The 27,494-nt window shown below is 39.7% G+C and overlaps 1 protein-coding gene across 4 annotated transcripts in view; it reads left to right on the plus strand.

Annotated features, from left to right (window-relative positions):
• FUT9 (fucosyltransferase 9) overlaps positions 1-27,494 on the plus strand; it is a 262,837-nt gene that overhangs the window by 56,491 nt on the left and 178,852 nt on the right. For 3 of the 4 annotated variants that reach the window (XM_068279403.1, XM_068279402.1, XM_068279404.1), the window contains exon 2: positions 3,527-3,789. The exons of the other annotated variant lie outside the window; for it this stretch is intronic. The gene's annotated coding sequence lies outside the window, so the exon portion shown is untranslated. The remainder of the gene's footprint in view (positions 1-3,526; positions 3,790-27,494) is intronic. 4 annotated transcript variants of the gene reach the window in all.

Here is a 27,494-nt window from a genome sequence, read left to right on the forward strand (position 1 = left end):
TTCAAACCTTTAGTGTCTTTCATAAAAAAAAACATTTGCCACATTGTCAGGGGCGTAGCAATAGGGGGTGCAGCGGTAGCGACCGCATCAGGGCCCTTGGGCCAGAGGGGCCCCGAAGGGCCCTCCTTCAACTACAGTATTAGCTCTCTATTGGTCCTGTGCTCATAATAATCACTTCTTTAGATACTTTGAATAGTGGTAATCATTAACAAACTGTTTCCCATCCCCTTCTTGCTCCTCTGACACTGTAGTTGCCATTGGCAGGTTTTGGTGCACCATATCAATTGCTATGTATAGAGTGCTTGGGGGGGCCCCATTGTAAAACTTGCATCGGGGCCCACAGCTCCTTAGCTACGCCACTGCATATTGTCAGTGGTTTATTTCCATATGTACCTTGGTGGGGTGGCTATTTTTGTCCCTCCCGTATTATTATTATAATTTGTTGGACACAGAGTTAACATTGGACCGAGTGTGTTTGAAATGGGGGAAAAGAGTTTTCAACCCCCTACCCCTTTTCAAGGTACCTCTTTACAGCTTTAAAAACAATATGAGTTTGTATTGATCAGGCGACAGAGCTCCATTCTCATAAGTTCCACCTTTCTTGGAAAAGAACCTGTAAAGTTGATTAAGCTTGGTAAGGGGTGATTGTCTACAAAAGGCATGTTTTACCTGCAAGTACTTACATTCCTGCATGACTGGGATGTTGTATTTTGATGTCAATTCTTGGAAACTAACAAGTTGCCTATTAGTGACAATATGAGATAGGAAAATCACACCCCTATTGATCCAGAATTGAGGGTCAGGGATAGACACGTACTCTTGAAGATGGGGGTTGTTCCAAAAAGGTGTATGGGCCTTCAATCCCCTGTTCTGGAAGATTTGGTTTACACTTCTCCATACTCCAATAGCATGCTCTATAATGATGGCATTGCATCTGTCCCTGGGGAAGTAGGACATCCAAAGCTGCATTCTCTCTCTATGGGTCCAGAGCGTATCCGAGGGCTACAATGTTTGTAGAGGGTGGAACCATAAACCGTGAAGCGATATGCAGCATTTGTGCAGCTAAGTAGCATTTAGGAGAGACAGGCAGGGCAATACCACCCATATTGCTAGGATTCTGTATATTTTGTAGTTTAATAAAAACATATGTCAGGAGGATTTACGAAATGTTGTGCTTATTTTCCCAAATAGCTAAAACCATAGCTTCAGTACTTCAAAGTCACTACTGTTAAAATATTTATCCGGGTCAACACAGGAGACATTGGCAAAGAATAAACTTGGCAGACAGCACAGAGTTTTTCTTTTTGTGTTTAGATGATATAAATATCAGAAAATGATGCATAAGTACCCTTGTGGAGCATTTCTTCACTTCTATGATCAAGATTGTTATTCCCAAAGCAGAGTTCAGTACACCTGTTGCCATTTACCATATGTGCTTCTCAAATTTGGTGTTGAGCTGTAAAATTCACCAGTTTATTGTAAATAAATATATGAGACAAAGAAAGAGATGAATGAGCACTGCTCAGCATTTTGCACCACCAGGACCTTATTTCAGTCTGTAGCCAACATTTGAAAGCACTATGCGTGTGAAATAGAATCATTTGGCTTCTATGTTTATTTCATCTTTTAAATCCAAATTTCTGTCTGCCATTAATTATTTAGCCTCATTGACTTATTGAGTTATAGTACATGTGTTTGGCGCATTATAAAGTGGATGGTCAGCCTGTCATTTTCAGAAGTGAGGGTGGTTATGGCACTCTGAAACTAGGTTCTCAACATGTGGTGCCTACGGTGTACTTGATCCTGGGGTACTCGAGCTTGATATAATTAAATATATCAAATTCAGCACTTTAGAATACGATAAATCAAATATGAACAACAACTCCAAATTAGAATTGTAGCTAAGTTAATGCATAAGTTAGTCCAAGCAACACTTTGAAATTGTTTAGATGCAATTACCATGTACTGCTATTAATATATCTGTGTCAAGGGGTACGTGAGATAATCCTTACTATACCAGAGTTTACTTGGTGAGCACAGACTTTCAAAAGGGGTACATACCGATAAATGCTAAGAAACATTGCTCTAAAACACCCACTTATGCCTTGCTAAATACAATGGGAGATAATGTTGTAAAGCGTGCTAAACGCAGTCATTTTACACTTTTGGATTTTTTGATGTCCCAATTATTTGTTAGAAAATAGCCATAAAGGCTCATACACACATCCAACTTAATGCACAACCAACCACACAACATGACCAACCACACAAGTTGTTTACACGACAAGTACATACACACATGCCAACCAACTAAACAACCAACTAACTTAAATACTATGCACTAAAGCTAAACGACAAACTGCACAACATGTACATACTTAAAAACAACAGATTTGTTCAAAAGACTTGTACATGAGTTCCAACCTGCATGCTAGTTGGGAAGGTTGATCCACCAGTTGGATCTGGCAAACAACCTGTTATCAGTTGGTTGTTTGCCAGCCATACACACGCCCAACTATCTTCAAACCAACCAAGTTTAGAAGATAGTTGGGCAGATTATTGGGACATGTGTATTAACCTTTAGCAAGTGTTTGTCATGGGTTGTAACACTTCTGATTGACCCTCAAGGGAACTTAAAAGGCCCACTTCCCATACATTTATTAGATGGGATTTATATAGACTCTATAAGATGACCTTTCACCATTCAATCAATTAATTGTTTAGGGCTATTCAAAAACTTGATTGGTTTCTACAGAAAAAAACTGAATTAAAGTTTTCTCTCAACTTAAGAAGCTTGATCGATTATGTAGAAAAGTTGATATGTTCCTCAGCTGGTAATGCGGGAAATCCTATTCAGCTGATCTATTACAGGACCACTATCATGAAAAAAGTAGGCAGTTAAAATCTGAGAGAACTGAGAGCCAGTCCATCTCCTCAGGGTTTTCTTTGTATTCAACAGCATTTCCTGAACAGCAGTTGCAAAGTCTAACTGACAAAATAGTGTACAAGTGAGTAGGGAGGCTGAATGGTATTTTACTATTTTGGCAGTTAAACCGCTGATCAAGAAATGCTGTTGAAACCAAAGAAAACCTTGAGAATCTCCCATGAGGAGATGGACTGGCCCAAAACCTGCCGATTCTGTCATATTTTAACTGCCTACTTTTTTCGGGATAGTGGTCCTATAAATGATGGATGTAAAAGAAATTAAACTTTGCATAGCCACTGTTAGATTTCACCATCCCCTTGTAGTACTGCCACTACCTCAAGGATAACCCTCAATCAAGCTTCAATATATGCCTCTTGTTAGCTGAGACTGATGGGATACAAGTAACGTTTAGCAGTTATACAGTTTCATTTTTTTTCAACCATTAATTGAAGTAATGGTTGAAGTATTAGGTAAATGGATAATAATGGACACCCTATATATCTTTAAATATAACTGCAGGTAGTTTCATTAGATTGGATGTTGAATAAAAATATATTTTTTTCCTATTGGTACACAATCCTCATCTTCTTTACGTTGCAGGTCTCTTCTCTCCCTGCATCAGTTTGACAGCAGTAACTACATTGACTCCTCCCGGTAAAAAGTACAATGGGAAGTAAAAGGGATTGACACGTACTGAAAAAACCTCCCCACTCAGTTACCATAAATGTGAGCAGAAGTGGAGGAACAGGCGGACTTCGGAGGACTGGGTCATCCATCAAACAGTCACAGCAATGCAGGAAGAGACTTGTTCTGCTGAGTAAAGAAGAGGAGGAGAATGATCCAGCAGGAATCATCTCGGGAATGTGAGTATGTGGGATCTTCCTAGGCTATTTATATATTTTTTGCTTGGAGATAAACATATTCCGATATAATTTTATTGTGGGGATAAGAAACTTGAAGTGAGCAACTCTCTTAGGGAAGAAATAAATAATATAACTAAGAATAAGTTTTCATGTGAACTGAATAATAAGAATGTGATGAAACATTTCTATGAGATGTGTCTCAAAATATTACAGCTCCCAGTCTTGTGTTATGGTCATCCAAGGGAATTATTAGAAGGAAAGAAAAAAGCCAAATATAAACACCTGTGCACATAAAGCAGAAATAGAACCTTGTTGAAGATCACACCTTTGCTGATGATTGCCACAGAAAAGAGGTGACACTGTATCAACATAATATGGAAAACAACTAGCATGCCTCAGTACTGTAAAGCACTGCAACTGTGTGCAGGGCAGGCCATATAATCTACAGAAAACAGTTCTTATGCTAACCCTAGGATCTTTCTTCTATTGCACAGGTGTAAGACTCAAGTCCTTGAGGCCATATCCATGCCAATGTTTAGGATGAACAGAGAAATATGTTCTACTTGATAGACCACACCTTTCCTGATTCAGTCCATCAATGAATGTGAGCTTTGCTGAAAATGTGTGAGGATCTCAGCCCTTGAGAACTGGAGTTTGTTATCCCTGTATGTATGTTCTGTTTCATTCTGTTCTAAATCCGGGCCCCTGTAAATGACTATCTCTGGATGCTGAGCAGAGACCTGGAATTTAGCTATTCTGCGTGGATTTACTCATGGCCTGCACAGCCATTTTATTCTCATGGTTCTGAGCCCTGGAGTTCTGGATGTGGTGGGATCTGTTTCAATTCGTTATGATATGGCCGACTGGCCAATTATAGACTCCGTTTTAGTCTAGGTATCTGGATGGCCCGGGCCAATTTGTGTATGGAATGTGTTGGTGTGGTGAGTATGTTGATGTGGTATCTGAACAAGTCCTAGATGTCGTTAGCTGCTTATGACGGAGCTCAGTCTAGCAGGAAAGACATTTATAAGTTGTAACATTGGGGATCTGGTGTCCCTCTCCTTGCATGTTTAGGTCAGATTTGTCTGATATTTACACTGCTATAAGTACCCTCTATTGAATATTTACCCCCCTATAAATTTTTGCAACAGATTCCAGTGGATTCAGGAGTAGACAGTTGTCTTGATTCTCTTGATTTGCGGTGAAACTTCTTGCTAGTAAAACGAAGAGTGCTGTGAAAAACATAAATTCAGTATACAAACTTGACCTAAAAATAAACTGAACAGATTATTAATTGCATGGGTAATAGCATAAGTATGTAGAACTGTCTTTGTGTTTCATATTATTATTCTCATTGCAAGGTGTGACATGTGCAAGATAGTATATCAGTGTGATGTAAAACCTGGTTCATTCAGCTTCTAAAAAAATAATTAGCTTTAGAGCTTCTGAATACTCTCCTGCCGTCACCGTTGTTTGCACAGTCAAATAAAGGTATTTTGTCTTCTGTTTATTTTTCAGAAGTGGACTTGCTCTTCTACTGCCTCATTTTTATAGATAACAGCAATGTTTTTGTCGCAACACTTTCTGTACAAAAAAAAAAAAAAAATAGAAACAGAGCTCAAACAAGTTATTAGTAGGACTAGTAGTATATATACCTAAGTTTATCTCATTATGTCACATGTCAGTTCAGGTACAAGTAAATGCTGTGTATAAATTGGACAACACAAATGTTGTGATACCTAATACATGTAGCCAGTGAAACTGTGTAATGTGCTCTAAAATGACGCCTCATACTCACATTTATTAAATTAATGTAACGTGATTATTACATAGACATTTAGGGGAATGAGCACTGTAAAGACATGCTGCTTAGCTATAGCTGAGTAGTGTGTGCTTTTTAATGGAGGTGGACGATGACAGGCAATGCATGTTCGACTAGTGTCTTGCAGTAAAGAAAAGAAAACATTTTTTTTAGCGTGTCAATTTTCATTTAACAGAGTCCAGTGTGCCGTTTTGCTAAGCAATGTCATGGGACAGGTTTACACACGCTAGGTTGTTGGCTGAGACCTCACAGAATGATCATCTCGGCCAAGTGTTTTCTTGAATGTGTGTTCTTTAGTTTTTATTCTTGTGGACTGAATATAGATCAAAACAACCAGTAAGTGATAAGGTGAATATTGATGCTATTTGTGTAAATGCCTCAAGAGATATGATTTTTGTAAGTGTGAATCATGTATTCTTATTGTACTGATCTGCTCACAAAGCATATGCTTTTATTACTCCCATGACACTTACTAAACCTTGCTGCTTGAGACTATTGCTGATGTTATTATACTCCAATACTCCAATCTGGTACTGATGAGTCATTTTTTTTTTCAATGCAGCACTTATTAAAGTTCAGTCAAGTTTAACAGTAATTTTACCATATCTGTTGTCACTCCTAAAGTGTTTATATGGCCTTGGAATTAATTAAAAGTAGGCACATTCAATGTTTAATAAAGCATCTTGTTAGCTGGCCATACACAGAGGAAAAAAACAGGCATAATAAAAGAGGCTCCCTTCTATAAACAGATCTAACATTTGGTGCCTGCCAGCAGAAGCTGCTGTTACTGCTCACTGCTATATACGGTAATACAGCAGTGTTAAGCTAGGTTGTGTTTATTCATTGCTGCTTGATTTGTAGAGGCAAGTGAAACATAACGCTAAAGCCTGCCGCGAACGTAACTCATAATAACCAGTTTACCCCCTCCCGACAGTATGATTCTTTCCAGATTTTAGGGTCTTAAGTGGTGCAATTTTTTTACAGGCTTTTAAAAATCATGCTGCTAGAGAGCCGGCAGCAGCCCTAGTACTTTATTCTGGAATCTGGAATCCAACGCTACAGTTCTCCCTCCGTCCTCCGGGTGGTGCTGTAACCCTGTAGTGAGATCGCCATCTATTGTTATGACGACAAAATGGTGCACTCTGTACAAGGTTTCCGGCGCCTACCACGAGTCATGCTCGGTGTTACCGCTCCTGGATTGTTTTTTCCACCCCAGGCCTGACTTGTGATAACCGCCAAGGAGGTTAAGGGCTGGTTCAAACGAGGGGTTAATTCTGCATTTTTTGGCAAGCAATAAAAGCGTAGTTTTAAAGTGATCAACCGTTGTTCCACTTAAATTAATGGAAGCAGTTTTTAAATGTGAGGAAAGGTTTTTGCGCTGTTTGCATAAACGCCGCAGTAGATCCCGTCTTGGGTGCTATATGTGTTAGGTCTCGTCTTGGGTGCTATATGTCTTGTCTTGGGTGCTATATGTGTTGGGGCTCGTCTTGGGTGCTATATGTGTTCGAGCAGCTCTGTCCTCCCCTGGGGGCTCAAAACACAACGCCACATAGAAATGCTGTGAACCAATGCTTGGTAGTAGCAAAGAACTTAGCATCAGCTAAACAAGCGGTTGTGCAGAAGCCCATCTGAACCAACCCTAACAGTTGACTGATGGGTTTGTCTTTGATCCATACGTAGTGGAGTATTATGTCTGACTCTAACAAGAGGCTCATTCTTTGTGATAATCTGCATGCACAGATGCATATATTATTCAATAATGTGGAGGTGGATTTATAAAGCTTACAAGATCAATACCAACAACATTTGGGAAACACTTTTCGCCCATCAGAATTTTTTTTTTCTTAGATTGGTAACTGGTGACAGGGTGAATTATGTTACAGAGCAGAAAGGTGTGTGTGTGTGTGTGTGTGTGTGTGTGTGTGTGTGTGTATAGGAGACCAATAGTAGCACATTTTTCAATACTTTGTGGGAAGGTTCATTTTAAAAAAATGTAATTCTAGGTGCTCTGTTTACTTTAAAGGACAGCATCAGCGAGTGCATTGTTCCTCTCCCCAGCCCGCCTGTTCGAACACGCCCCTCCCCCCCTTCGGCCCCTCCTTTCACCCGCATGGCAACAGTGCTCATTGCTTGATTTTACCCAAGAGGTGAAGTTTCCCTAGGGATAAGTCAGGATTCCTACAGGAGACAGTAGTAGTGTGTGTGTACCCTCCATTACATTGTCACTTGGGGATCTATGTGTTACTTAGCATTAGTGGGAACAAAATCTGGGTGTATCTGTCATGGCTCAGGTAGAGTTTTTTCTATGTGCATGTGTGAGTGTGTTTAGCATATCAATTATATTAATACTTTCAATATTACTGTTTTAGTAATGGAAACGATAACTGTATTCTCTGCCTTCATAACTTATTGTCCTTTAGCAACAAAGGGAACTGAAAAAAACATCTGAGGACCAATGCGTTGGGTATATTTGGATAGCTTTGTTTAGGCAGGCATTTATGCTTTGTAGATGTGGAAAGATTGCATTAACACTGTACAATCAGATTTCATGGTCTGTGTCCAGCAATAGCAACCCTTTGCGTAGCGGAATGATTGGGTTATTCTTAGACAGGGTACCTATGGAGGACACCTTGCAGTTTGAAGCGAACAGAACATTGCTCATGTGTGACACCTGCCACACCACCACCACGACCACCACCACCTGAATGCCTGATCATCGATCTGAAGAGGGACTGGCATTTCCCAATCAAGGCACTAGTGTAGTGATGGCACTAGTTTTTAAATATGTTCACTGCATTTGATGTGTTTTTAATAGAACCCCAAATCTATACTTAATAGTCTACAGTGGTCTTAATGCAAACCTGTGAAAGAATCTGATACTTGCCTAGGCAGTGGGAAGCCTTTGGCTAGTCCAGATTCTTCCCAGATCCTCCTCAAGCCTACCGTTGCTTCTTAGGACCCTCTTCTTCTTCATAGCTTAACTTGCGTTTGTGTATGAGCACATCCATACTGAGCATGCCCAGCAGAACAAAGAAACTTGTGCACAGCGCAGATTGTACTTACACATGCTCAGTATGGATATGTTTGTACATGGACAGGAGAACAGCCACAAGAGCATATTTGAACAAGCTCTTTTCAAATATGTTCAGAGGGACCCAACACTGAAGCAGAGGTCTTGAGGCAGTCTAGGGTAAGAGGCTTCCTACTGCAGAGGTAAGTATTTAATTATTAAGAATTGCTTCAGGTAGCTTTAACTGATGGCTCTCTCTGTCACTCTACCTTTCTTCCAATGGTATCTAAGTGCTTTTCAACCTACACTATTCCCAGCATTGTATTCCCTTCAGACATACTAAAGACTGCTTTATGAGTTTCATTAAACCACAGAAGTGTTATGTATTCTTCCTCATTATATTGACCACAGACATCTATATGATGCGCTGGTGGTTTATGAGTCTCTTTTGTTAAAAGCCTCAGTGTTTTTACCTTCTGGAGCTACCAACTTAGTCTTGTGAAATCAGAATGTTTACAGTAGTTTAGTATAACGGTACTTCCCATGTCAAAAAACATAGCTGCTGCCTAAATGCAAAGAGAAGCTGGTAAGAAGAAATAGTTATTGGGTGTAGCCACTTGTACACTCAACTGTACAATCATTTTATCTTTTCAGGTCTGAGAAAGGTATTTTCTCAGCTGAATAGAACTATGGGCAGCTTTGTCCATCTCCATCTCTGCTTATCAGCACATCTTTGTATCTAGGCAACCACTGGGCTGTGGCTGAAGTGCTGTGGGAAGTACAAATGCTTTAATTAAACATTCAGTTTCAACATTCAGTTTCAGAAATCTGATTTCAGTTCATAATGTGTAGGAGGGAAAGGTGTACTAACACAGATGCTTTCACTTTGTGAATTGCGTGAAAATATGACACAAACGGATTCACAAGCACTGAAATCTGGACTGTCTTTTGAAAATCAAAACACAGAACCTAAACATGCCATGACAGACAGTCAGAGCTGCCATTGTAGTTTTTAGATCTTTAGTTGTCATGCTTATCCTATGGCTTTTATGGCTTATTTATTCATACTGATAATCACAAAATAGTGAAGTCATCGATGAGTGTGGATCTCAAAGAAGTAGCAGCTTATAAGACTGAACTGGCATATCATATTAACTTAATAAGAAATGAATTCCATGTGAGACTGTAAAGGTACCCATACCCATGCATGATAGTTTAATAGATTTGATGTTCAATTAAATATCACTATATCACTATATTATTTATGATCTATAGTAGAAATGACATTTTGATCAAACAATGCTGGTGGGCAAGGCTGGATTTGTACTTCCCCTAGACCAAGTATGCTATGGCTTCCCCTTCTTGTGCAGTAACGGCCCTCCCATTCCATGTGCAGCCCCCTCTTCCATGTGTATTATCCATGTACAGCACCGCTTTCTTTCATGAACAGCTCCCTTGAGCATCAGTTTCCCTTTTTAATGCATTGCTCCCCATTTTCAGCCTCATCTTTCATATGTAGTAACCACTTTCATGTCAAGGTGCCCCTTGGGCTGCAGCCGCCCAAGGCCCAGGCCTTTTTGGCCTTTCCAGAAATCCAGCGCTGCTGTCGGGAGTGTGGGGTTACAGATGTGATCACTAAGCAACTGAGCTTTGTACTGCATCACTCAATACAAAGTTAGCGATCAATATTAGGCAAGATATCTGCTGGAACCTAGACTAACATCTACTGGTGCAAAGTGGTAGACCAGGTGAACAATCAATATTTGGAACATATTGACTGTTTAGTGCTTACCTGATTTATCACAAATTGTTAAAGAGAAACCGTAACCAAGAACTGAACTTCATGCCAATCATTAGCTGATACCCACTTTCCCATGAGAAATATATTCCTTTTCTCAAACAGATCACCTGGAGGCTCTGTATGGCGGATTTTGTGGTGAAACCCCTCCCACAGTGTGATGTCAGCACCTCACAGCACTGAGGTACTGACATCACACTGTGGGAGCCTTGTTGCATCGTGGGAAATAACAGCTGTTTCCCGCTGCCAAAAAAAAGCGAGCAGCAGTGACATCACCTACCAGCAGTAAAAATGTCACCACGTGATAAATGTCTGAATGTAAATCAGGGAGAGGAAAGATTTTACAATGGGCAAACACTGACTAAATAATTTTATACATACAGTTGTGTTCAAAATTATTGAGTGTTTTGGCCAGTTTGACATTGATTTTGATCATTTCAGTCATCTTGTTTACAAATAAATTAAAGAGGCACTTGTAAGTCAGACAAATATAACATAACATCTATAATGAAATAACCACAAATATCTTTTCTGTGTTCACATCATTATCAGTTTTATTCAACCCCCAAGTGACATTCATTCTTAGTACTTAGTACAACATCCTTTTCCAGTTTTAACAGCTTTGAAACGTGAAGCATAGCTTGACACAAGTGTCTTGCAGCGATCTACGGGTATCTTAGCCCATTCTTCATGGGCAAAAGCCTCCAGTTCAGTCACATTCTTAGGCTTGTGAGCTGCAACTGCTTTCTTTAAGTCCCACCAGAGGTTCTCAATCAGATTTAAGTCTGGTGACTGCGATGGCCACTCCAAAATGTTCCAGCCTTTAATCTCCAACCATGCTCTAGTGGACTTGGAGGTATGCTTGGTATCATTGTCCTGATGAAAGGTCCAAAGTCTCCCAAGCCTCAGGTTTATGACGGTCTGCATCACATTTTCATCCAATATCTCCTGGTACTGAAGAGAATTCATGGTACTTTGCACACGCTGAAGCTTGCCTGTACCTTCAGAAGCAAAACAGACCCAAAGCATGATTGACCCCCGCCATGCTTCACAGTAGGCAAGGTGTTCTTTTCTTCATAGGCCTTGTTCTTCCTCCACCAAAGATAGCGTTGATCCATGGGTCCAAACAGTTCTAATTTTGTTGCATCAGTCCACAGAACACTATCCCAAAGCTTTTGTGGTTTGTCCACATGACTTTTGGCATACTGCAGCCCACTCTTCTTATTCTTTGGAGACAGCAAGGGGGTGCGCCTTGGAGTTCTGGCATGGAGGCCTTCATTACGCAGTGTGCGCCTTATTGTCTGAGCTGAAACTTCAGTACCCTCATCTGACAAATCTTTTTTCAGTTTCTCAGCAGTCACACGGGGACTTTTCTCCACTTTGCGCTTCAGGTAGAGCACAGCAGTCGAAGTCGGCATCTTCTTTCTGCCACGATCAGGTAGCGTTTCAACAGTGCCCTTTGCCTTGAATTTGCGTATATTGCTTCCTATGGTGTCTCTTGGTATGTTTAACATCTTTGCAATCTTCTTATAGCCATTGCCCTTCCTGTGAATAGAAATCACCTCTTCTCTTGTCTTCCTGGATTATTCTCTTGACTTCTCCATGTTTGTAAACACACCAGTAAATGTCTAGAAGGAACTGAGTATCACAGTCATTTTAAATCTGCCTAATTGGTGCTTATTATGCTTGATTGCTGCTCATTAACATCCACAGGTGTTTTCAATACCTGATCAAGGACACTCGAATAAACCTCTGCTCTTAAGAGTGGTAGTCTTTAAGGGGTTGAATAATTGTGTCAATAAAGAAATCACAAAAAAAACATTTAATTCTGTATTACAAAAACAGTTGATGTCATTTTAGTTGCATTTGGTTCTTTAAAAAGTCCTTGTAAGATTTCATTCTGAACACAATTACAAATGTACACTAAATTCCCTAAAACCCTTTACAGCATTGGGGGTTGAATAATTTTGAACACAACTGTAATTATTATAAAAACTAAGCACTTTTTAGTTACATTATTTTCACTAAAGTTCCTCTTGAAGTGTATGGCTAGCCAGTCAGGCTCATGTGCACTCCTTATTAGAATTTCTTTAGTAAAGTCAATAATACATAGTATTTTACTAGAATTGACAAATCTCTTTAGTCAGTTACAGACCAGAACAAATTATGTGGTTGCCAGTTATTGTAAGAAAGGTAACTGAAATGTTTACTGATGGCCATAAAGCATTGAATGGGTAGGAACGAGAAACTGGACATATTGTAACATTATATGATAGTTTTTCTCTTCTCCTGCTTGGGCTATGAACATGAATTACATTTGTCAATTTGGGAGTCTTGTCCAGTGGCACAAAAGAAAGTGCATAATCATTGTTTGCTGTATCTCTAATCATAAGTGTTTATTACTGTGTGCAGTGCCTATACCTGCATCCATTAAGAGCCAACAGAGCTGAGTTGATTGCTTTGTTATGCCAATATTTTCTTTTTCAGGATAGCGTCTGCAAAAATTCTCACATTACATAGCAATCCTTCCTGCTATGAAAATAACGTGTGCATTTTAAAGTGTATGGTACACTCTACATTATGACTGCATTTATTAAGAGAGCATTACACAGTGCAAATTGTGTGAGCTTAACCTAAGGATAAACATTTAAGCAAGATGAAACACTGATTTTAAAAACATGAAAAAATCAATTCAGCATTGATTAAAATGTATATAAATATTTTCCCCACAATAGATAATAATTGCACATTCAAGAGTATGTATCTGTTTGAACCTTCAGTCCCTAAGGGCCCTTATCTATTGAAAATTGCGATCCAATGTGCACTATTTAAAGGTAATGCGTTTTTAGCTGCGATTTGTTGTGAGTATTGAAAAAACAAACACAGGCCAATCGCAATTGCACAAAAAAATGCATCATGCTGTGCATTTGCTATTGGTCAAAAAACAAAGCGCATTGGTGGAAAAGGGGCACCCTAATTAACATGTTAATTGCAGTGCCCTTGTGATTGTCAAATTGAGGCATTCCAAAAATGCAATCGGAAACCCGGCCAATGGAAAAAGACCCTTAGTGACCAATGCTGAGGATGAAGAAGTATATTTTTCTGCATTGAAATTTTGTATGCATTTTTGCAGCCTTTTTACAGCAATTTCGGTTTGTATGCGATTTTCACCAGAATGTAAAGAATACATTCCAGTACTTTGCTGAAAAAAATCTCAGAAGTGAGCTCACACTGTGGCTTTACTGACCTTCTGGAAGATGGATGCTTACCTCGGATGAATATACAGAAAAGTAAAGTATTACAGATACTGTACATTTATTGCAAGGATGCCAAATAAATGTTATTTTAATTTGCAATATATAGAGTTTAATCCCGATTTAAGAAATGCAATTTCAGTGAAATGCTATTAGAACCAACAGATGGTATTATGCAGAGTAATGGTGGGTTTGCGTCACACCAACTTTTCAGGATTTTTAGTTTGACTTTTAAAGTAATATTTAGTTACTGGCATAGGTCCTCCATTCCATCTTATGAGCTTTTTTTCTTGTGAAAAATATTCTTTTAAAATACATCCGTCACTGGGTTAAATGGACAGGTTCTACTTTTTATGTAATGCCCTCGGTTACAGATCCAGCTTTGTAACTTCCTGTTTTTGTATTTAAAGATTGTAAGCTGTGAAAAAAAGAGTTGTAAAACAGACATTGTGTACATACATCTCCAAAGATAGAGTATCAGGCTAGCAGGTCATTCAAGGTCATTCATTTAGGTCTGATTTTCTGTATTCTAGAATGCAGATGTTGATTGGTAAAAGAGGGGTTGCTAATAAAAGTGTAACTGCCTCCTAGGAGCATTGTGGGAAAGGGATGTCATCTGTAGCATGAAAACTACATGAAAACTATATGAAAACAGGTGTCATTAAATGTTCTCTAGCAACTCCGCTTTGATATGATGATTTGTTGGTGGCAATAGCAACCGAATGTACGTAGAAGCAAAATATTTCTAATGACATTGAGGCAACCATAAAAGCTCACTTAAATACTGTATTTCGTCAATGGCCTCCAATATATGAAACCTGGTATATGACATTTACGTGAAAAGCAGATAAACCAACTATTTGTGACAGCAAAGATTTACTCTAGCTGTTTGACAAACAGGAAATGGTCTTAATTTGAATATGTTTAAATGCAATGCTGTTTTAACCAATCGTTTTGTTAATAATGAACCTACATTTGCCAGTTTTCTATCATATTTATTGTGCAGTCCCCTAATGAGTAGTTTTATGTACTGCTCTGAGCATGAATTATTCCTACATTAAAATAGCTTGCATGAAGAAAAAAGTGCCATTATGTTTTGGAGGTGAAGTTATGAGAACTGGCTATTTTCAGAGAAGTACTTGTTCAAAATTGTTTCTTGAGCCTGTGCTTTGAAATCATTTCTCCTGTAGGTAGAGAGACAGAACTCACAGTATCTGAATGAATACACACTTTATTTCACCTGCAGGTTTGTGCAGAGCACTGGCAGTCACACACTGTGATTTCTGAGCAACATCTGAGTCCAGATCTGGCTCCCACTAGAACAGCATGAGCATTCACAGAAAATATCCATGGAGACAATTGGCCCTGATACATAAAACTTTTCTCAGGAGAGCTATCTCATCTTGGCCCAGATGCATTCAACTTCACTTATATGCTATCTCGCATTATCTGTTTCTTACCTTATATATACAAAAAGCTTTCAGCAGATAGCATCACAGGAGATTGCAAAAATATATATTGGCCAATTTATAGAAGGTCGACGGCTTTTTGCGAAGCCAAATATTAATGCAATGTGCAGCAATCTTCTGGCCTCCAGTTGGATGCTTTGGGTCACATGATGTGGCCAGGCTATCCAATGAGATAGAGAGATGTCATGTCCTCTTTTTGAAAGTTAAAAAAAAGTTAAAAATATAATTGGTTTAAGGAAGTTGACCAAAGGCCAGCCCCTAAGCTTGGCAATCGCAACCTCCTCTGCATCTACATAGATTTGGCAAGCATTTGCATTGAAGCTGCTCTTAGGCCTGCAACGCACTAGCAACACTTTTCTAACCCTTTTCTAAGCGCTAATGGTTTGAAATGCTCTTGCTAATGTAATGCTATGTGTGTGATCTCACTTGAGAGATGTGATTTAAAAAAAAAAATCTCCCATAGCATTACATTAGCAAGAGCTTTTCAAATCACTAGCGCTTAGAAAAGCGCATTAGTGGGTCCCAGACCTAACAAGTGAACCATGCTTTCAATGTTTAAAGCTGGTTTATAAATAGGCCCATAAAATAATTAGTGGATGTGGATGTTTTTATGTGTGCTTGAAGTTTTTCTTCATACACTTTTATAAAAAGATATCATTATGCAACTCTTTTAAGTGCAGGGATCCAAGTGATGTAATTGAAACAGATGTAGTCTTTTTGATGGATGTTATGCTTATGTCTGTTTCGATCATCTTACACTGCATTCGAGATCACAGGCAAATAATGTAGCTACAGGAATCTATTCCTGCCTGCCACTAATTCTAATGTATTTGATGACTGACTTCTGAAAATACTATGCCCTTAACATAAAACAATATTTTAGATATAAACACACTGCAAGCGTGCCATAAACTTGTTGGATCACAGCAGAATTGCCATAGTGGAAATAGAAAGAAATCACATTACAGTGCAGTCTTGTTTCTTAGTGGAAAAGAGCCGTAAAGGTTTATACATGTATCTGTTCAGTAGTTAGTGGAGCAGTATTAAATAGACTATGGTAAACTACAATGTTTTCAAGAAGTTTATAAAACTGAAATCTTACCAAAACAAAAAATATTATTGCATTGCCTATCAAGCTTGTTTAGTTTAAAAAGTTTTTATTAGTATTACAGAAGAAGTAAACGGCAACATTTTATGAAAGCCCACATAGGGGCACCAGGTATGAGATAGGCATATAAATAATAAAATGTGTCAAACAACAAACCAACAAAAGTAGTATAGTAAGATCAGCAAATATAGAGGTGGTATCTAAGAACCACATGGGCCTCAATTCACTAAGCTTTATCAAACCCTTTAAAAACGTTTGATCATTTAAAATTTAATTTTGAATTCACTCAGGTGTTATAGATTTATCGAATGTTTGAAAGGTGTTATAGATTTATCGAAGAATAACATCTTAGTGAATTCAAAATTAGATTTTACCCATGAGGTAAATTATTAAACGTTTGATAAAGTGTTTGATAAAGCTTAGTGAATTGAGGCCATTGTGTAGGAGCTTAAGTTAATACTCCTGAGAGCAAAACATGGTTGCTATCGTATGTTACCGTTATAGAAATCTGTCCATAAAGCTGGGAATACACTGACCGTTTCTCCAGCAGATTCGAGCCGCTGGCTTAATCCCGGCGCGTCCCCGCGGCCGCCAGGATCGACTCCCGCTCGTCCCCGCGGGCACTTCTTATCAGCATTTCGTTTTATCCTATTGTTTTGCCTGCCGGTATCGAGCGCGGAATCGATCCGGCGAGTGATCGGACGCGTCGGAAATTATCAATCTAACCATCAGCGACTCGATTGATAAAAAAACCAGTTCCGTGTATGCCCAGCATTAAAGTCAATTACAGGAAAAAAAATCAACCTACCAAGCTTGTTTAATGTGCTTAGTAATGAGCATTTGAGTGTGCCTTCTGAGCATCCCATCAATAGTTTGGTAGTCTTGGCTTTGTGTGCTTCTGTTCCTAAAGCTTGTATCACAACACCTGATTTTTGGGGCGTACACTACCAATTACATATGGGCATATTTTTATTAAGTCCATCCTTGAGTTAAATTATTTCCAATACAAACTGTACCCTATCTCTCTCCTTCCAGAGGGACGATCGCTGTAGCTTGGTAAATTCACTTGCTTAATTAGAATTTCTAAGTGAAGTTTAAGTTTAAAATGTACATCTTCAGATCAATTTTTTGCTGGTTCCACAGACATTACACCTTTGGTTGATCCAGCTGAACACTATCAAACCCATAAAGTACTCATAGTTTTGGTACATCTCTTGAGGGCAAATATATTCTGATTTGTGGTTTCTGGTATGGAACTGTGGAAATTGGCTTGAGGCTGGCCATAAATGCATCATTTTTTTTTTATTGATTTCTGGCTTATTCAATTATATTGAGCTAATCTTCCCATGATTCGTTCCTCCTACATATACCATTGATTGAATTTCTATTGATTTTGTGCTTATCAATTGAAAGTCTGATGAGGAAAACCTCTGTGTGATGGGAGTGGCAAAGGAGCAATGGGGAATTGATAGTCCATAGCTTTGCACTGCGTATAGCGCATCAAATAAAGCATGATAGATATCTGCTCAAATCTATCAAAAATTTGCTTGCCATGTGTGGCAGGAATTTATCAATATCTGTGAATAGGGGGCTAGGCATATCAGGCCATAATTGAACTATGTATGGCTAGCTTTAGGAGAGCTAGTTCATGGTATAAACAGATGAGGGATTGTATTAACTAAACTGTGGTAAGCAGGATAAGGTGCAAAAAATCTTACGGCACATGACAATACATAATATGCAATGCAATACACTCTGCTCATCATGCTATTCTGCTTACTACAGTTTAGTGCATATACCCCAAGATGAGGTACATAGAGATAAATCAGGAGTTAAGACAGATAAGGAGAGATAAATCATGTGATTAGCAAATAAAGAGAGATAATTCAAAATATATAAAAAAAAGCTTCATAAAATTTGCCGTCTTGACAATGTTGTGGCTTTAAAGAGAAACGCCGACCAAGAATTGAACTTTATCCCAATCAGTAGCTGATACCCCCTTTTACATGAGAAATCTATTCCTTTTCACAAACAGACCATCAGGGGGCGCTGTATGACTGATATTGTGGTGAAACCCCTCCCACAAGAAGCTCTGAGTACCGAGGTACTTCTGGCAGTTTCCTGTCTGTGAACCCTGTTACCTTGTGGGAAATAGCTGTTTACAGCAGTTTCCAACTGCCAAAATAGCAAGAAGCAGCTACATCACCTGCCAGCAGTAACAATGTCACCATGTAATAAATGTCAGAATATAAATCAGGGATTTAAAATATTTTACAATGGGCAAACACTGACTAAATCATTTATACATAATTATTGTAAACATGAAGCACTTTTTTATTACATTATTTTCATTGCAGTTCCTCTTTAAGTACTCTTTTTCTTCTTTTATTTTGCTTAACAATCAGTTATGAGTATTTCTAATGTAATATTCTGAGATTGTTTCTCTGTAAACTTCTTGTGTGTGCTGTGTCAACCGATGACCCGTGCCTTTATCTAAATCCACATTTATTTTAGCTATTCACTGTAACTTAGAGCTTGTAAGTTCATTGGAGATTGAAACAGATGCTGGCAAGATGGCATTGGATGACAATGTACTTGGTTTTGCATATTAAGCTGTGGATGTTTTACTTGGGTGTTATTAGTTTAGATGACACATTTCAGGTTCCATTTGCAGAATGCGCTTTACACACAGGCTTATTTAATGGAGCAAAATGAACATTGAATGCAGGTTCACAGATTCCATAGATTAAATATCAAGAATATTAAGCCAGCATAAAATGGCCAAATATCCTTGATAAACATTCCCCATCCCCCTGCTGCACCTACAATTGCTTTGTAATATTTTCTATGGACATTGCACTTATCACATATCTAAATCAGACTTTAGCTAGTGCTGTGTGATGATCCTATACAAAGTGCATGTAAAGTATTCCTGTATAAAGCAAACAGACATACTGTAACGGTGCAAGAGTTATCAGAGCTGTACAGGAAGTTAATATTTAGACGTTTATCTGCAATCATAGTGCATAAATAACAAAAATGAAGGAATGGATAGAAGAAGCACTAATACAGATGAATAAGGGCAAATAATTGAGTATAATATTGCGGCAACAGTTCATTTGTTATTTATAGTGTAGACAAATGGTAACAAGTAGTGTTATACAACCACTGCTAGAGATTGTGGTTATTTATTAATTTTGCTTCCTACCCAGTTTCGTTAAAAAGCCTATTCAGTCTAAATTTAACATTCTATGATTCCTCTTTTCATACAAAGTTACATTTACCTGCTGGGTCTTTCTCTTCTGAATCACTCCCGAAACCCTGTGTCCGCCCACTTCCAGTGTGCAGTCCTGCTCCATTGCAGAAGAGTTCCATGGAGAAGCTCTGAGGCTCTTTTCTGCAAGGGAGCAGGGCTTCACACCAGAAGCCATCAGACAGATAGTCCTAAGGTAGTCCTATGCCCTTGTGTGTAAGTTGTGGGAACGGAAGTCTAGTACTGGTTCCTATTGTGGATTCTAAGTGTTTGGGGGGGATTTGGTATATTTGTAGATGCTGAGTGCTGAAAAGTTATTTTAAACATAAGATGAAAAATAAACTCTCCTAGGAGATCATTTTTTATCTTAAGTTTTTTTTTGTTTTGTAGTGTGAAAAAGTACTGTCAAATCTATCCTGAATATTCTCTTGCTTGCTGCTGGCTTAAAACGCTTTCTATTGATAAGGTATGAAAATATCACCTAGGAGAACTTCAGAAAACGGTGAATTGAATAAGGACCAATGAGAGAAAATTGCTTTATAATTGTTGATGTTGGTTTAGTGTTTCCCAGACGGGATTAAAAAAATCAAATCCATTATATTCTTTTAGATGTCTTTCTTCCAACATTACAGCTGTGGTGGAGCACACATTTTTCTGAGCGGAGCCTAATGTAGATAACAAATCTCCCTCGGTAGGAAACAGCAGAAACAGGGCATAGGAGTTATAATTCAAATAAACTGGTGAAGGATGAAAAGATTAGAAAGGATCTTTCCTCCATGTTAATACAGGGTTCAGCAGCTGAGAATCTGAAATAAAAGGGGATGCTACCAAAGCTGAAGAATGGAAGGGTATAAAAAATGTCATGAAAGCTGCCGCCAAGAGGTTTTGTGACTTTTAAGAATGAGAAGATAGGAAAGATGAGAATCCTGGTTTAATCCTGAATGTAGAGATGTAATAGCAACAAAGAAATGACACATGAGAAAGGATGCAGCCGAGAGGAAAGCAAAGGGGGAGAATTCTGCAAACCTTCAACACTTTCAAAAGCTATATGCAAACATGAGAAATGAGTTCAGGAACGGAGCTGAAGGTGGAAATCAGCAGAAGCATTGAAAATCAGAAAATGTACTTTAGGATCAGTGGTGATGAACAAAATGGATACTAGCCTAGAACTAACATGTGTAGATGAGGCAGGAAATTGTTTTGGTAAAGTACCGTAAATCCTGGAAAGATGGGCCATCATTCTGAAGCATGCATCCGAAAAGGGCGCTGGGGAATGCCACTAGTATATAGGATAGTAGAATATTGGTAATTTTTGCAGATATTTTAATGTCACAAAACCAAACCCTTTTTTCACTTGAACCCTCTGTCTATCAATGCCTAACCCTAACCGTCTCCTCACAATTTTCACCGATACTAGCACTGCCTTTGCTATGAGTTACGATATTTATCAGGTGCTGCCAACACCTATATTACCCACTGGTCACTGCTGAAGCCACAATTAACTTGTGGTCCATGAAGTGTTGACAAGTGCACTGTCTCTCTCAGCTCTCTCTCTCTCTCTCTCTATCTATCTATCTATCTATCTATCTATCTATCTATCTATCTATATATATATATATATATATATATATATATATATATATATATATTTGTTCAATTGTTTTATTCGGCTCTTTTGTGCACGAACAGTATTTGAAAAAATGAGATTACCAGGCATAGCAATGCAAAGCCGCCAGTCATGTATGTGAAAATGATGCAGGCATTATGAGGTGTAAATTCTTACATGTCAAGTGTTTTTTATAACTAAATAAAATATTATATTGCCACCATTTATTTCTATTATTCCTAACTGTGAAGATGTCCTTCAAAAGCTTTACAATTGTATTAAACTGTCTCAAAGAAACCACTTCAACTAGAATCTCCTTTTGAGATTTATAGGGAATTTCCATCTGTATTTATTCAGACAATATATACAGTAAGTGCCTAAATAAAGTCTTTCTATTACAGATGTTGCAAAGCACAATTTTGCCTTCTGATAAATGCAAATGCAGTTGGTATTACCTATTGAATCCCTAAATGGGTATACTATGGCATTAAACATCAGAGAGTTATTTTAGAGCAAATCTTTTTTTTATTAAAGAATATTTAAGAAATTATAGCAAAAATGTAAAACAGATGTTGTATGTAACTGACAATAAAACATTCATTAACCACTTCACCACTGAGGTGTTTTACCCCTTGAACACCAGATCAATTTTCCCCTTTCAGCGCTCCTTCCATTCATTCATTTATAACTTTATTATTACTTATCACAATTAAATGAACTATATCTTGTTTTTTTTCGCCACCAATTAGGCTTTCTTTAGGTGGGACATTATGCCAAAAATTATTTTATTCTAAATGTGTTTTAATGGGAAAATAGGAAAAAATGCCATTATAGTTTTTAAATAATGCATGCTACTGTGATTAAAACCCATGAAATGTATTTGCCCATTTGTCCCGGTTATAAAACCGTTTAAATTATGTCCCTATCACAATGTTTGGCGCCAATATTTTATTTGGAAATAAAGGTGCATTTTTTTTCAGTTTTGCATCCATCCCTAATTACAAGCCCATAGTTTATAAAGTAACAGTGTTATACCCTGTTGACATAAATATTTAAAAAGTTCAGTCCCTAAAGTAACTATTTATGTTTTTTTTAATTGTATTTTTTTTTATGCAGGACCAGGACTCTGCTTACAACATAGGATAAGGAGGCAAGCCGATGTCAGTCGGGTGCTCACCAAAATTAGCTGGGTGAAGCACCCGTCTTAAAGAGCCTGGGAAGAACACTGAATATGGGTGTTATAGTTTAATTTCACACTGGGGTGATTATTGCATTGAGAGTGGTTAAAGGACAACTGAAGTAAGAAGAATATAGAGGCTGCCATATTTATTTCCTTTTAACCAATACTAGTGTCCTGTCAGTCCTGCTGATCTATTGGCTGCAGTAGTTTCTGAATCGCACCAAAAACAAGCATGCAGCTAATCTTGTCAGATCTGGCAATGTCAAAAACACCTGATCTACTGCATGCTTGTTCAGGGGGCCTAAAAGTATTAGAGACAAGAGTTCAACAGGATAGCCAGGCAACTGGTATTAAAAGGAAATACATATGACAACCTCTATATCACTCTGACTTCAGTTGTCCTTTAAACTGAGGAAGTGTTTGGGCAGCATGGTTGCATATGGGCAGCACAGTGCTGTAGTGAATAGCACTCTTGCCTTGCAGAGCTGGGCCATTGGTTCAAATCCCAGCTAGGGCACGAGCTGCAGGAGTTTGCATGTTCTCCCTGTGTCTGTGTGGGTTTCCTCACAATCCCAAAACATACAGATGATTGACTTCCTCTAAATTGGCCCTAGACATATATACACTACATCATACATACATAGACATGACTATGGTGGGAATAAGAGTGTGAGCACCTCTGAGGGGCAGTTGTATGACAAGACAATATACTCTGTACAGAGCTGCAGCGCTATACCAAATAATATTATGGGGGTTAAGACAGACAGCATTCAGCAGCAGCCACCATCCCCAGCAAGTCATCTTATCTTGCTGCTGACTGCAATCATTGTTTGTTTGTTCAGGTCACCTAGCCTGCATTACAAGTCCTTTGGAGACTCTGCATTGTATACTCTGCACTTTATCAGATTAAAAGTGCTCCTGCTGGTTACAAGACATTAGCAGAGATCTCCTACCAGAGGATCACAGGTCATGTGCAGAGTTCTCCCGGCATCAAAAGAAACAAGCAGCCGGGAAAGAGGGGGCGGGGCGGGGCGGCAGAACTCGTGCACTCACTGCGTGATTACATGACAGTCGGCCTCGGAGCTGCTTGGAAAGGATGGGACTGGCTGCTGACATTCATGCAGCCAGCTCAGGACAGAGAAAGCACACTGTCCGGATTCACTAGGGGAGAAGAGTCTGCCTAAAGCTTAAGACTCTTTCTCCAGCACTAGTATGTCTGCGTGTTCATCCCGACTTCTGTTGCGTGATGGTCCCGCCCCCTCCAACACGCACAGCCAATCACAGTATCACCAGGAAGCGTGAGGTCACAGAGGCAGAGGGAGCGCTCCTGCAACTATTGTGTACAGTGTCAGCTTTATGGGAGAGCTGAACGCCTCTAATTGCTAGCAGGCCATGGAGTGCTACTGCCTGCAGTTTAATGTTTATAGAACGGACTTTTGCCAGGCGGGCGGGGTTTTAAAACACCCGGGCGGCCCGCCCACCTAATCAGTCCTGGGGAGAACACTGTATTTGTATATGTAAAATGCTTTAGGGTGTAGTTTTACTATTTGGCCACAAGATGGGATGAGTGGCCGGAAGGACGCTTACAGGAAGCAGTACGAGGCTGGGAGAATCACAATGATCGTGCTGTTTCTAATAGAAGCAGCGGATCATTGCGGGGGCTTAGATCAATGAACGGGAATGGATTTTCCCGTTCATTGATCTCCGGGCGAGCGGGCAGCGGCGTGCACGAGCGGCGGGAGCACGCGCACGAGCGGCGGGAGCCGCGGACAGCGGCGGGAGCGTGGAAGGTACGGATTTCTCCGTCCCTTGGTTTTTTAGGGGGGAAAAAGGGGACAGAGAAATTCGTACCGCGGGGGGTAAAGTGGTTAAACAAACAAATTGTTACAGTCTGTGAAGTAGGGCCTTCTTGATGAAGAAGCTAATTTGGGCTGCGGAGGTTTATGGGCACCACCGTAGGTACCTTTGTTAATAGCCTTGATTAGCGATTACTACGGGTAATTAGGGTGCCAGAGACACCCTAAAAAATAATGTGCCAAAGCCACCCGCTATACAAACTGAGGTTACAAATATGAGGTATGCGGCACCTGCTATTTGTAGCCACAGCAAACTCTTTGGATAGCCATTAGAGAGATGACAAAATAAGGAAGGAATAAATAAGGAAGAAGACCTATGTGTGTCACTATACCAAGTGGCAATAATGGAAAACATAACAAAGTAAATGTAAAGCTTTGGTCAACGCTCCCTTGGGTTGATTCCCTAAAGTGATTTTCATACTTTAACCCCTTCCTGACCGCCTAATGCTGATAGGCGTCGGGAAGGTGGCAGCCCCAGGACCGCCTAACGCCGAAAGGCATCAAGAATGGTGGGTGGAGATTAGCGGGGATCGCTGGCAGGTAGAAAAAAAAACAAAAAACGGCTATCTACTGCAGCGCTGTCACTGAGCTGTCCCCAGGGGAGGCACACAAAGTGATCCCTCTCGTAGGCTGAAGCCTATGAAAGAGATCACGCTCATTGGATCTAGGGGAAAATATATATATATATATATATATATATATATATATATATATATATATATATATATATATATATATATATATATAAATTTTAAAAAAAGTCGCAGCAACATTCAGATGCCACCAACAGAAAGCTCACATACTTATGTCAGGAAGCAAATTAATTGAAGGCAAAAAGCAGACAGAGGTCAGAGAGCATTTGTATTGCGCTTTTCGCCTGGCAGACTCAATGCGCCAGAGCTGCGCTATACAGGCAGTAGCAGTGTTAGGGGGTCTTGCCCAAGGTATCCTACTGAATAGTAGAGTTGGGCCGAACGGTTCGCCGGCGAACCTGGTGTTCGCGTGCGGGTACCGCACGCGAACTTTATTGCGGAAAAGTTCGCCCCATTGCGGTTCGCCCCATAATGCACTGAGGGTCAACTTTGACCCTCTACATCACAGTCAGCAGGCCCAGTGTAGCCAATTAGGCTACACTAGCCCCTGGAGCCCCACCCCCCCTTATATAGGCAGGCAGCGGCGGCCGTGGCCACTCGTGTGCCTGCATTAGTTAGAGTAGGGCGAGCTACTGCAGTCTCTCATAGGGAAAGATTAGTTAGCCTTAGCTTGTCCCTGGCTGCATACCTGTTCATTGATCCTGCCACTGCATACCTGTTCATTGATCCTGCCACTGCATACCTGTTCATTGATCCTGCCACTGCATACCTGTTCAGTGATCCTGCCACTGCATACCTGTTCAGTGATCCTGCCACTGCATACCTGTTCATTGATCCTGCCACTGCATACCTGTTCATTGATCCTGCCACTGCATACCTGTTCATTGATCCTGCCACTGCATACCTGTTCATTGATCCTGCCACTGCATACCTGTTCATTGATCCTGCCACTGCATACCTGTTCATTGATCCTGCCACTGCATACCTGTTCAGTGATCCTGCCACTGCATACCTGTTCATTGATCCTGCCACTGCATACCTGTTCTGTGAACCCACCACTGCATACCTGTTCTGTTCAGTGGACCCGCCACTGTATACCTGTTTAGTGAACCCGCCACTGCATACCTGTTCTGTTCAGTGGACCCGCCACTGTATACCTGTTCAGTGGACCCGCCACTGCATACCTGTTCTGTTCAGTGAACCCGCCACTGCATACCTGTTCTGTTCAGTGGAGTTTGGTGTGTCAGTGTGAAGCAGTACCTTAATTACACTCCCTGATTGATGTATACACATGCAAGATGTTTTAAAGCACTTTAGGCCTGTCATTTAGCATTCAATGTGATTTCTGCCCTTAAAACGCTGCTTTGCGTCAAATCCAGATTTTTCCCGGTGACTTTTGGCGTGTATCCCACTCCGCCATGCCCCCCTCCAGGTGTTAGACCCCTTGAAACATCTTTTCCATCACTTTTGTGGCCAGCATAATTTTTTTTTTTTTTCAAAGTTCGCATCCCCATTGAAGTCTATTGCGGTTCGCGAACTTTAACGCGAACCGAACCTTCCGCGAAAGTTCGCGAACCCGGTTCGCGAACCTAAAATCGGAGGTTCGGCCCAACTCTACTGAATAGGTGCTGGCATACTGAACAGGAAGAGCCAAGATTCAATCCCTGGTCTCCTGTGTCAGAGGCAGAGGCCTTAACCACTACACTATCCAGCCACTGCTGGAGATAAGCAGGGCCGGCCTTAGGTTTCACAGCGCCCTGAGCGTAACCAGATTTTGGGCCCCCCCAATTCATCCTCTTCGCGTGCACACACATGCACACACACACAATTCACCTTTTATCCTAAGTTATCTTAGGGGAAGATCTGCCTATATATACACTAAAGGGGGATCTGCCTACATATACAAGACTAGTAGCCTATTAGTGTATATAGGCTACTTGTCTTGTAGGCAGATCCCCCCCCTTTAGTGTGTGTGTGTATATGTATATATGTATGTATGTATATATATATATATATATATATATATATATATATATATATAGGCAGTCCCCACTTAGTATGTATGTATATATATATATATATATATATGAGGCAGACCCCCACTTAGTGTTTGTGTGTACACACACACACTAAGTGGGGGTCTGCCTATATATATATATAGTGTGTGTGTGTGTATATATATATATGTATATATATGTATGTATGTGTATATATATATATATATATATATATATATTATATATACAGTGGGTTGCAAAAGTATTCGGCCCCCTTGAAGTTTTCCACATTTTGTCATATTACTGCCACAAACATGAATCAATTTTATTGGAATTCCACATGAAAGACCAACACAAAGTGGTGTACACATGAGAAGTGGAACGAAAATCATACATGATTCCAAACATTTTTTACAAATAAATAACTGCAAAGTGGTGTGTGCATAATTATTCATCCCCCTTTGATCTGAGTGCAGTCAGTTGCCTATAGACATTGCCTGATGAGTGCTAATCACTAAATAGAGTGCACCTGTGTGTAATCTAATGTCAGTACAAATACAGCTGCTCTGTGAGGGCCTCAGGGGTTGTATAAGAGAATATTGGGAGCAACAACACCGCAAAGTCCAAAGAACACACAAGGCAGGTCCAAGACAGGTCAATGATCAAGTTATTGAGACATTTAAAGCAGGCTTAGGCTACAAAAAGATTTCCAAAGCCTTGAACATCCCAAGGAGCACTGTTCAAGCGATCATTCAGAAA

The sequence above is a fragment of the Hyperolius riggenbachi genome, chromosome 4 (assembly GCF_040937935.1).
Source record: "Hyperolius riggenbachi isolate aHypRig1 chromosome 4, aHypRig1.pri, whole genome shotgun sequence".
Classification (NCBI taxonomy): domain Eukaryota; kingdom Metazoa; phylum Chordata; class Amphibia; order Anura; family Hyperoliidae; genus Hyperolius; species Hyperolius riggenbachi.